This window comes from Frieseomelitta varia, unplaced genomic scaffold, assembly GCF_011392965.1.
Source record: "Frieseomelitta varia isolate USP_RPSP 00005682 unplaced genomic scaffold, Fvar_1.2 scaffold_548, whole genome shotgun sequence".
NCBI lineage: Eukaryota > Metazoa > Arthropoda > Insecta > Hymenoptera > Apidae > Frieseomelitta > Frieseomelitta varia.
In genome coordinates this window covers 103,149-113,706 of record NW_025110310.1, presented here as the reverse complement: position 1 = coordinate 113,706, position 10,558 = coordinate 103,149, and the positions used below count along the sequence as shown (strand labels likewise).

Below are 10,558 nucleotides of genomic sequence, written 5' to 3'. Positions count from 1 at the left end.
TAGCCAAAATTCATCCGGTCCCCAAATCCGGTAAACCAACTACAGAAGCCACCAGCTACAGGCCCATCAGCCTATTAAACACACTAAGTAAAGTACTAGAAAAAATCATTCACCACCATCTCCTCAAGCATCTTAACAACAACAACATAATTATACCACAGCAATTTGGATTCTGTAAAAAGCACTCGTCTATTAATTAACTACAAAGAGTTGCGGAGTACGCCACAATAGAATTAAACAAAAATAGAATAACACAACTGATACTATTCGACCTCGAGAAAGCGTTCGATACGGTCTGACATGATGCCCTACTGTACATACTATGAAAAATCAGAACTCCCATTCCAATGACCAACATCATCGAAAACTATTTACAAGACAGACAATTCTATATGTCAATACAAGGAACCAAATCAAAGACACACATCATCAAGGCCGGAGTACCGCAGGGCTCCATACTCAGACCAACGCTTTTCTGTACATACATTAACGACATTCGCACTACCACTAACACCCAAGCTGCCATATATGCGTCATCATGGAACCTGACACAGGCAACGAAGTATTTACAAACCCACATCAACGCCATGTTTCGACTTGAGTCGAAAATATACCACTCAAAGTCAAGGTCAAATTACCTAAACACGGATTAACCTAACGAACCAAAACCTTCAGATTCAAACTGTATCAAGGAACCTGCAGGTATTTGAAACTTTTCCTGCAAGCCTAATCTCATCTCATCATACAAACAAACCACATAAATGTCCACAAACGAATAATATCTTTATGCAGGTTAAAGGGCACTCCAGGCCCAAGGTACTGCAGACGAGACATTCGAACTAATTAAATGAAAAAAAAAAGAAAAAAAAATTATTTTGTTATTCATTCACAAGTAGTCAGTTTAGATGCGGCCATTTCCGCGTCAGTCACAAGGAGAGCTAGCGTGCACTCTCCCGACACATCACACATCTACAGTTATAATTAACATTTGTATAATCGTAAAATATAAGTATTTATTCCATATCTTGACTTCATTCGTTAAAACATCTCTCCGGAGACTGTAAAAGGCACGACAAGAGAGCGACTAGCGAAGCGGGTGAGCAACTAACGTTCACCGTCGTGCTTGCCATAACAGTCACAGTATTATATAATCTGCAAAGATGTAAAAAAGGAACAAAAAATTAACATAACAGTAGTGAATAAAAGTAGTAGAATAATAGTAGTAGTATAATAGCAGTATATAAAACGTATATAGTACGTAATATGGTAAGAAAGTAGCTGGAAACTTACTTAACTCCATTAGAATGGCATTCATGATGCTTTGGAGTAATTCTTCCAGTTTTTTAATATTCAAAGTATTCACATGGAAATTCTTTAATTCGATTGTAGTTTTGTCTTGTTCCACAAGACAAAATAGTATTGCATGTTTTACTATATGATACGCACCTAATTGTACACTAGATACAGGAGATTGGAGGAATTTCAATGCTAATCCAACAGTCCTTGTAAGAAATGTATGATTTTTGAAAATTATATTGCCATTAACCATTTTCAGCCTTTCCTAAGTGATCCAATAATATAACAACTTCCAAAGCTGTTGTTTTTTCACTGTACACATCTGTGACATCAAATTTAAAATTGGTTAAAAATTGCGGATAAAAAAATCAATGACTTAAATTACATATAACTAAAGTATACCTGCACAAAGCATCCAAAATTCAGTAATTCCACTGAATATCCGATAAAAATATTTTTCCATTTTTTCATTTTTGTGATATTATTATTACTTTTTCCTGGTCATGTTTGTTAATTAAATCTTGGACCGCGCGATATAGTTGACACATGGCTACCAGCAGTGTAAATGCCTGTGAAAGTAAAAAGAAATTTATAACAAATTAGCAAATTTGAATTAACAAATAAAAAAAATTAACAAATTTTTTCAAATAATGTTAATAATTAATTGCATACCTCGAAATCAGTAACATTTTGTTTTGACTTCCTAATGAAATTCGGCCGTAGGACTAAAGAAGTCAGAATAAAATTCCAGTTTTCATATGTCAACTTACATGGAATTCTCTTGACGATTTCTGTCGATAATCTTATACGTTCCAAACATAGATTTATCCCAAGAAATTTGGGAAATGTCTATAAAAATCACTATAAGAAGGAATAATAGAAACTTTGCATTTTTGACATAAGCATGTTATTGCATTATACTTTATGTAAGAAGTAAAATATTACCAATCCAATAATGAAAGATGTATCTTCAAAATATTGAATACTTTGAAATATTGTCTTGCTCCATCAACATACTTCTTACTACTATTAATCCAGGAACGTTATTACTGGATATGCTGGATACCCATGTATTAAAGGTGTTGTGCCAATTTTGAAGTTTGCGAAGAATCTAAAATAAAATTTTCTTTCATCGCACAGAACATACTAACATATTGAGATTTTAAAATTGATTTTAAAATTTTAAAATTGATTGACTATCAGTGCTAAATTTACCTGTAAATTTTGAAGTCTCATTTCTTCGTTTACAGTAAATATGTTCTTACTTTTACAACTTCTAAATAACTCTTTGGGTTCTTTGGCAGGGCACAACTTTGTACAGCAAAAGTGTATTGTATATGGCAGTACATTTTCATATTTCGAATAATTTCTGCAAATACAATAAATAAAATTAGCATTTTATGAACTTACTAAATACTAAACTATATATATTTAAAATACGTACAATGTCAGATAATCACGAATTTCGTGAAACGTATCTTCGTTAGCATGTAACTATGTGAAATTTTTTTTGTAGAATCGCCAAAGTTTTTTTCACATCGTCATAATACTTGGTCTGAAAATATGTAATTGTTCAATGAAGTATCAGTTCTTTTTGTTATTGAATTTTCTTAAATGTTTTCGCACAGATTACCTATGATCATACTTACAAATTTATAATACTTGGTGTAAATTTCACCTAGGATAATAGAATATATGATATTAATTAATAAATTTGTAATTCCTGGTAAATCTACGTTATGTATCAATAATCTTTCGATGCCATCGACTGACCTCAAGCATAGATTATTTAATATATCTATGTTGAGCAGTGCCCACTTCAAACAATTTTTAATATTATCTATTATTGTCTCACTGGTTAAATCAGTGGACACACATTTTTGATCAATTTTTTTGTTTTGATCAAAAGATGATAGGTGTAGTTTACCAGTTACTACTTCTTCATATACAATCAGACGAGTAGTCTTAGACATCCAAGTTGTTATATCAGAAATCTTTAAAAATGTTGAAATAATTTCTTTTCATAGGAAACCTTATCATTATGTATAGTTTCGACAAATCGACTGCTGTGTTGACTAATATTTTTTTCTTATACGAATGTTATTGATATCTGACACATAAGGAATACGTTATAAGAAATAAACTAACGATTTATATTTTATAAATAATGTAATATAATTGTCTTACATTTTGTAATTATTCCATATAAAAGTTGCACACAATTTAGTCACGTTAATAAATTTGGATTGTGATAATTTTTGAACTGCTTCCAGAAGAATTTTTGTCCACATACTTCGTATTACTTTGGTGAAAAGATGATTACAATGAAAGTAATTTCTCAAACGTAGTTCGAAAAGAATTCCTAATATTCGTACCGCCCCAACTATTGTTTTCTTGTTAGGCCATGCTAGTGGGACTAGACAATAAATGAAGTTCATGAAATCCAGAAAATATTTTTCATCTATTTCGTAAAATGAATTGCAAAATACAGATATGATTTCACTGACTACTGTTTTTTCGTTTGTTGACAGCTCAGACAAAAAAAAAAAAGTATACTTTTGTGGTTGTTGATGCGTTTACCAAATTCACGTGGTTATATGTCACAAAGTCCGATTCATCGATCTTTTCTCTTGCCCTTGTTCGAATCCCCTCGCGTTCTTCTTGAAACATAGTGATTCATTCGTCCTCTATCAATCGCCAAATCACCACATTTTCACGCATCTTAATATGTGTTCAGAACAATAAATGAAACGGAGTAGTATTAGTACTCCTACTGGGTGTTGCATTCAAATATTTTTTGCGCAACCTCAAGATACTTGTAGCATTCCTCTGCTTTTGGTGCAGGTAACTTCGTCAGCAAGGATATGAATGTTCTGTTCTTTTAACCTGACCATTGCTTGCGGAACACCTGTCGTTATCAATACATGCTGTATTTTTTCGTTCTTACAATAATCTTCAAAGGCAGCTCATGTAAACGCGATCTGAAACAATTCTTCTAGGATTTCCAAACACAGCGAATTACTTCTTTAATCGATCGATTGCGCCGTAACAATAATTAATCTGTAGTTATAATTTTAGTTTAAATATATGTTTAAATATAACAGATGGCTTGTTTGTTGATCATAGAAATATGATAAAATATGAATGAGATGCGAGAAGTCCAACTTAGGCATGGAGAGCTTTTTCTTTTTAAAAGACCAGAATCGAGCGAGTTGTAATAGTCGGAGAGAGCATCCACAAAGAGCTGTTAAAAGTGTCAATTGTGTTGTTAAAAGAGTTTATTTGAGCTGTTAATTTGTATTGATTGAATGTTATTTGTCTTCTTTAATTATTCGTTGTTCTATTATCATTATTCCTATTGAATAAATATTATTTACATTATATCTGTCGATATCACGCTTTTAAGCATAAAAAAAATTACTATTAGATAAACGTAGAAATTACTCTATGCTACCATGTAGAAATTACTAATCTAGTACGAATCACTTAGCTACCATCTATTTACAGTGAGTGATTTTAATATTCGGACATCATACAATCTTCACTTTATCGCATTGTAATTTTATTAACAATTAAGGAAAAAAGTACATATTTAGTCTTAAATTACATTGCTACATAGGGTTTAATTAACAAAAGCATAAATTTTATTTATATAATGTATAACGTTTGTTAGATAATACATTATAAATGAAATCATGTCTAATTTTGATGACAATAATATTCGGACACCTCGGAATGTAACAATTTGCGTGAGTTATTGTGATATTTAACAGTTTTGAGGTATGTTTACAATCATTATAGTTCGCGTATACTATTTCAAGAAAATCAGTTGTACAGTATAAATTTCCCGTATCCGTATTCCCATTTTATCCGAATACCTTAATAGGACGTTCTATCATTCGGACGTTCTGTTATTCGCACAACGTTTCGTAGTGATGTGCACATACATGATACAATGTATATAGATGTACATAAATACTTTCCTGTGTTCGGCCGGTTAAATATAATCATATCAATTTAGATCTAGCTAGTAGACAATGATAGATCGCATTCTACATGTGACATTCTTAACCAGAAGGACGAATTTATAAAAGTTATGTTTTTGCTACCTAATATAATTTCACTCATACAGCCACTAGATCACGGAGTAATTGAGTGCTTCAAACGACTATATAGAAAAGATTTGCTTAAAAAACTTCTGTTTACTTTTTCAATTGAATGAAGAGAGTGTAGCAATATAAGAAACTAAATTTAAAAGATTGCTTTTACATAGTGGCAAATGATCGGAGAAACATTAAAAAATGAAATGAAGAGCACCGAGAAAGCTTTTAATGCATGAAATTGAAAAAATTAGTGAACAAGAAAGAACAGTAGAAGCAGATATTGAAGAAGCTGTCACTACGTAGGACACAGCTGTCGCTGCGTAGAATATCAGGATGGGATTGTGACAGCAATGATGTAATGTAGTGATTTCAGTGCGATAAGGACAATAGTAGCGATGAAGACATAACATAAATTTTACACAAATAGAAGCAGCAGAAAGTCGGACGATGAGGACCTGCCTTTGCATGTCGAAGCATTTGAGTCATTTGTAAAAGGATGGTTTGAGGCACAACAGGAATGTAATTCTACGTAGTTGCTTACAATAAAAAGTTTATGTGACTTAGCGGCGAAAGATATGGGACCCTTAGATGTTGAAAGAAACTGTCAATTTTCATTTCTACTTGAATAAATGAAGTTCAATGCAAAAGAAAGTGATTGTTCTATTATCCGAAAATTCCACTATCCGGCCACGTTTGTCTCTCTGTTAATTTGGATATGGGAGTTTGTACTGTATTTGAATATTCACTGAGTTCATTAGTAATAATGGGAAACACTTCGTACAACATACGCCAACTTGCCATTTTTTACAGTGCAAAAGGGAAATCATACAGAGAAATTGCAGCAATGCTTAACATTAAAAGTACAGTGGGAGATATTATTAGACGGTTTAATTGTGAAAATGGGATAGAATTTATTCCTCAAAGAGGCCAACGAAAGATTTTAGACACGTATGATAAGAGAAATATTATACGAAAGATAAAGAAAGATCCTACATTAAGTGTACCAAAATTATCTGCCGAAATTTTTAATGAAACTGGTAAGAAAATGCATCCACAAACAATACGCAGAACATTAAAAGAAAGTGGTTATAACGAACGAGTTGCTCGGAAGAATATATGTGAATGAAGCTTATAGAAAGAAATGATTAAAATTTGCGAAAGAATTTCTTTTAAAAGAAGATATGTGATGGAATGATGTTGTTTTTAATGATGAGAATAAATTCAACATTTTTGGATCGGGTGGACGAAGAATGGTGTGGCGAAGGAAAAAGGAAGAACTAAAAATTAAAAATAGAAGTATAGCCGAGTATAAAACACGGAGGTGGAAATGTACTCGTATGGGAATGTATCTCATCATTTAAAACGGGCGAATTAAGTTTTATTGATAACATAATGGACAAAAATGTATACCTCAATATTTGAAAAAATAATTTACATAAAAGTGCAAATGGAAGTACATTTAAGTATTATCAAGATAATGATCCCAAGCATAAAGCACGTATTGTACAGGAATATCTAATGTATAATTTTCCAAAACTATTTTGGAATTTTCCAAATTAACAGCCGCCACCTCAGTCCCCAGATCTGAATCCTATAAAAAAATTTATGGGATGAATTAAATTAACGAATTTCTAATAAATCTTCAAAATCAGACATGATTTTATTTAAAACATATTATTTAATAAATGTTATACATTATATAAATAAAATGTATGCTTTTGTTAATTAGACCCTACGTAAAAATGTAATTTAAGACTGAACAATTATTTTTTTAATTGTAAATAAAATTACAATGCGATAAAGTAAATATTGTACAGTGTCCGAATATTAAAATTACTCACTGTAAATAAATGGTAGCTAAGTGATTTGTGCCAGATTAGTAATTTCTACAGCGTTGTTTCTAATAGTGATTTTTTTATGCTTAAGAGCGTGATATCAACAGATATAATGTAAATAATATTTAATAGGAATAATGATAATAGAACAACGAATAGATGAAGAAGACATAAATAATTATATAAGTCTTTTATTATAATATTCATACAAAATACATACACACTCTTATATATTCTACATAACCTCTTATATACTCTTTAATCTCTTTACAGAATCTTTACACGTGGCTATTCTTTCTACTCACGTAACACACAACTGATACATTTTTTTCTTCTCTTCCTTTGTTCTACTACATTTTTTTGTCTGCCGCTGCCTAATATATATATTCATAATATAAGTTATCTAATAGTTAACCTAATCATACGTAGGATGGCTACACCCATCCGTGTCTTATCACAATACAAATGGACTATATACTTAACAATATCTCTACAATATTGACAAAATTGTTTCCTTATTTATATGCTCGCCACTGTATGTCCTGCGACTGAACAAGATCAATGCAAGGCAGAATGTAGTCACAGAGACGTTAACTCGTGCTCCAGCAGTGCTATAGACGCATTGAGAAACGCAATGCAATTATATCGTACAGTATAAGCTAGCAGTGGGGAAAAAATTTGAAGTGGATCAGAAAACCGGATCTCATAATCATTTCAGGCATTCGACGCTAGTTATCAATAAGTAGTCAGTGACCAAATCAGTTTATATAGTACACACAAAAATAAAATTGATAAATACTCCAAACCGCTAGAGAATGCTATTAAGGAAAAGTATAAGGTCAAAGATGTATGAAGCACATCCATGACACTCATACCGCATTGTATGGAGTATGTCATCGGCCAATGAAATACCTGACGAAACATCAACCGCACAAAAAAAGGCTGATAAGAGAAGAGGATCATCCATGAAACTGCTGCTCCCTATCTCAGGCATAATACAAAGTGGAGTTTTAGTGAGTATATACTACACGACGTTTCACACTACCATCCGACAATATCTCGATGGTGTGCGTAATGTGACGTTTTTCCACCTTCAAAAAAAAAAAAGAAAGTAAATAACCAGCATAAAGATATTTACCGCGAATAACTTGTGATTTACTTTTGTGTAATAACATTATTGCACACTATCGTGTAAGCATTAATGCCAGCTCATTTTGTTTAATTTATATTTCATCTACCGAATTTATTTATTTTATTTTAATTTAGTCGATAGTTGCCGGCGGTACGTTATTTATTATTTTCCGCGTCTATTTATATTTTATATTTTATCTGTTTGACCGTTTTTATTTATTTTTATTTATTTATTTACGACTGGTTTTAGTTAGTACTTATTTATTGTTTTACCACTTTTATTCTAACAAATTTTATTTTATTTTATTTTATTCCATTTTACTTTCTCCAATTTATTTTACTCGATCACATTCGCGCTAAACTCGGTTATTTTCATATAAATCCGTCCAACACTGGACAATTAACACGATGGTGCCGCCCGCAGGGAAACTAATGCTTCAGCAGTCGTACTAGAGTATTAAACCCTAGTATTAAACTTCTAGTACTTATTAAACCAAAGAGAGTCTATTTCTAAGAGTTCTAAGGCTATACAAAATAATATAAAAAAAGGAAAAAGTATGGAGGGAGGAAGTGACCTTCCTCTAGTCTCACTGCTAGTCTTTGAACATAATACAAAGATCATTTGCAATGATCAGGACTCTAGAAAAACAGTGAACTTGAGGCAAACTCTATCATTCGAGAATATGGCCCTTGATGAAACCGACAATGGGGACAATGAGGCGATATTCGACACGATGTATAAAAAAATCTTGAAAATGACGATCATTGCTTTTAATAAGATTGTGGTTACACAGAGAGTTGTTATCAAGTAAAATTTTACGGACATTATTGGAAACTGTGATACTGCATATTTGTCCAGCAATATGGATGCAACAAGATGGTTGTTCATCAACAGATGAACGAATCAGATTGCAAGATTGAGACAACAGGGAAAAAATTGTGAATTTCAAACGGAGGAATTAGACATTTATGGTCAAGTGATAGAAAAATGTCTTTTCAATTACGATGTCGTTTGTTGATTAGTGGAGATTTCAAGTTAGAGAATGTTTCGGAAATTGCGAGAACGATCCAGGCGATCGAACTGAAAATAAAAAGAATCGAACAACAGACAATAGCTGTGAGACTGCGCACAATGGTCAAAAATCATCGAAACACGAACTAAATTCAAATATTCGACTTTCTTCAAATTTAATGTATTTTAGTTTATTGACGTTTATGCGTACTAATACGAACACATAGTATTCAGATTGAATGTATTCCAACATTACTGACGTGACGTCAATGTCATCGCGAGTGGGTATCGTAACGGTGGACATTTTTCGTTAATTTATTTTCGCTTGGAATCGGTAAACTTGGGTAAAATAAAATGCCGACAAAAATGAAAGATAAATATACTACTACTCAAATCACGAAAACGAAATTCAATAAATAGGCAATAATGGTGGCGAAAATATCACAAAATGAAATACATCAATGAACAAACAGACGTCTGGATATAAGCGGCATGGTACAAAAGGAGATAATTAGTTGGGTAATAAAAAAAATATGTAGCGCTACGAATAAAACAAATTTCAATAAATAAAGTAGATAGATAAATAATTAAATAGTTAAAATGTCACGAAATAAAGTAGACTGATGAATAAATGGACGCTTAATAGGATATACAAATGGAACAAAATAAAATGGATTATACGATCGCATTCGATTAAACAAAATTCGATAGATAAATATGTTGAAATACAACGACTTGATCATCCAGCAGTGTAAGCCCATTGCAAATGACTTTGTGAGGGGCAACGGTTGTCATCTGTTTTTCTGTCTTCTTCCCACTATGCTTTCTTTAGTCACGGACGGGACCATACCGAGCAAAAAGTTCAGTTCTTTGCCAGTCCTTGCCGCGTGACTACTTCATTGTATCATACATTAAATAAACCATTCGTTTTTTTTTCCCCACAGAAGTTTGTTATATTTCACTACATTTCTTACAAAATAAATAAATATGTAGCTGGGATATAATAAAGAATAAATAAGCGCATAACAATTGATTAAAATTCGCTGAAAATGAGACAACAAAGACATTTTAACTTGGCGATATTACATTATACTTAATGGGGGCGCTCCACATAATTAGTAAAATTATACGTTTTGACCCTTTGCACTCGAGAGATGACTTTCAGGCACAACTTGATTTGA

At 32.1% G+C, this 10,558-nt stretch overlaps 1 long non-coding RNA gene across 1 annotated transcript; it reads right to left on the bottom strand.

Annotated features, from left to right (window-relative positions):
* Positions 1-1,367: 1,367 nt before the first annotated feature.
* Positions 1,368-2,895, bottom strand: LOC122533720. The gene is made up of 6 exons (XR_006307766.1): positions 2,741-2,895; positions 2,512-2,665; positions 2,242-2,407; positions 1,969-2,157; positions 1,699-1,865; positions 1,368-1,618 (listed from the first exon to the last, which is right to left on the bottom strand). It is a non-coding gene; the product is annotated as an uncharacterized LOC122533720 (long non-coding RNA).
* Positions 2,896-10,558: the final 7,663 nt, after the last annotated feature.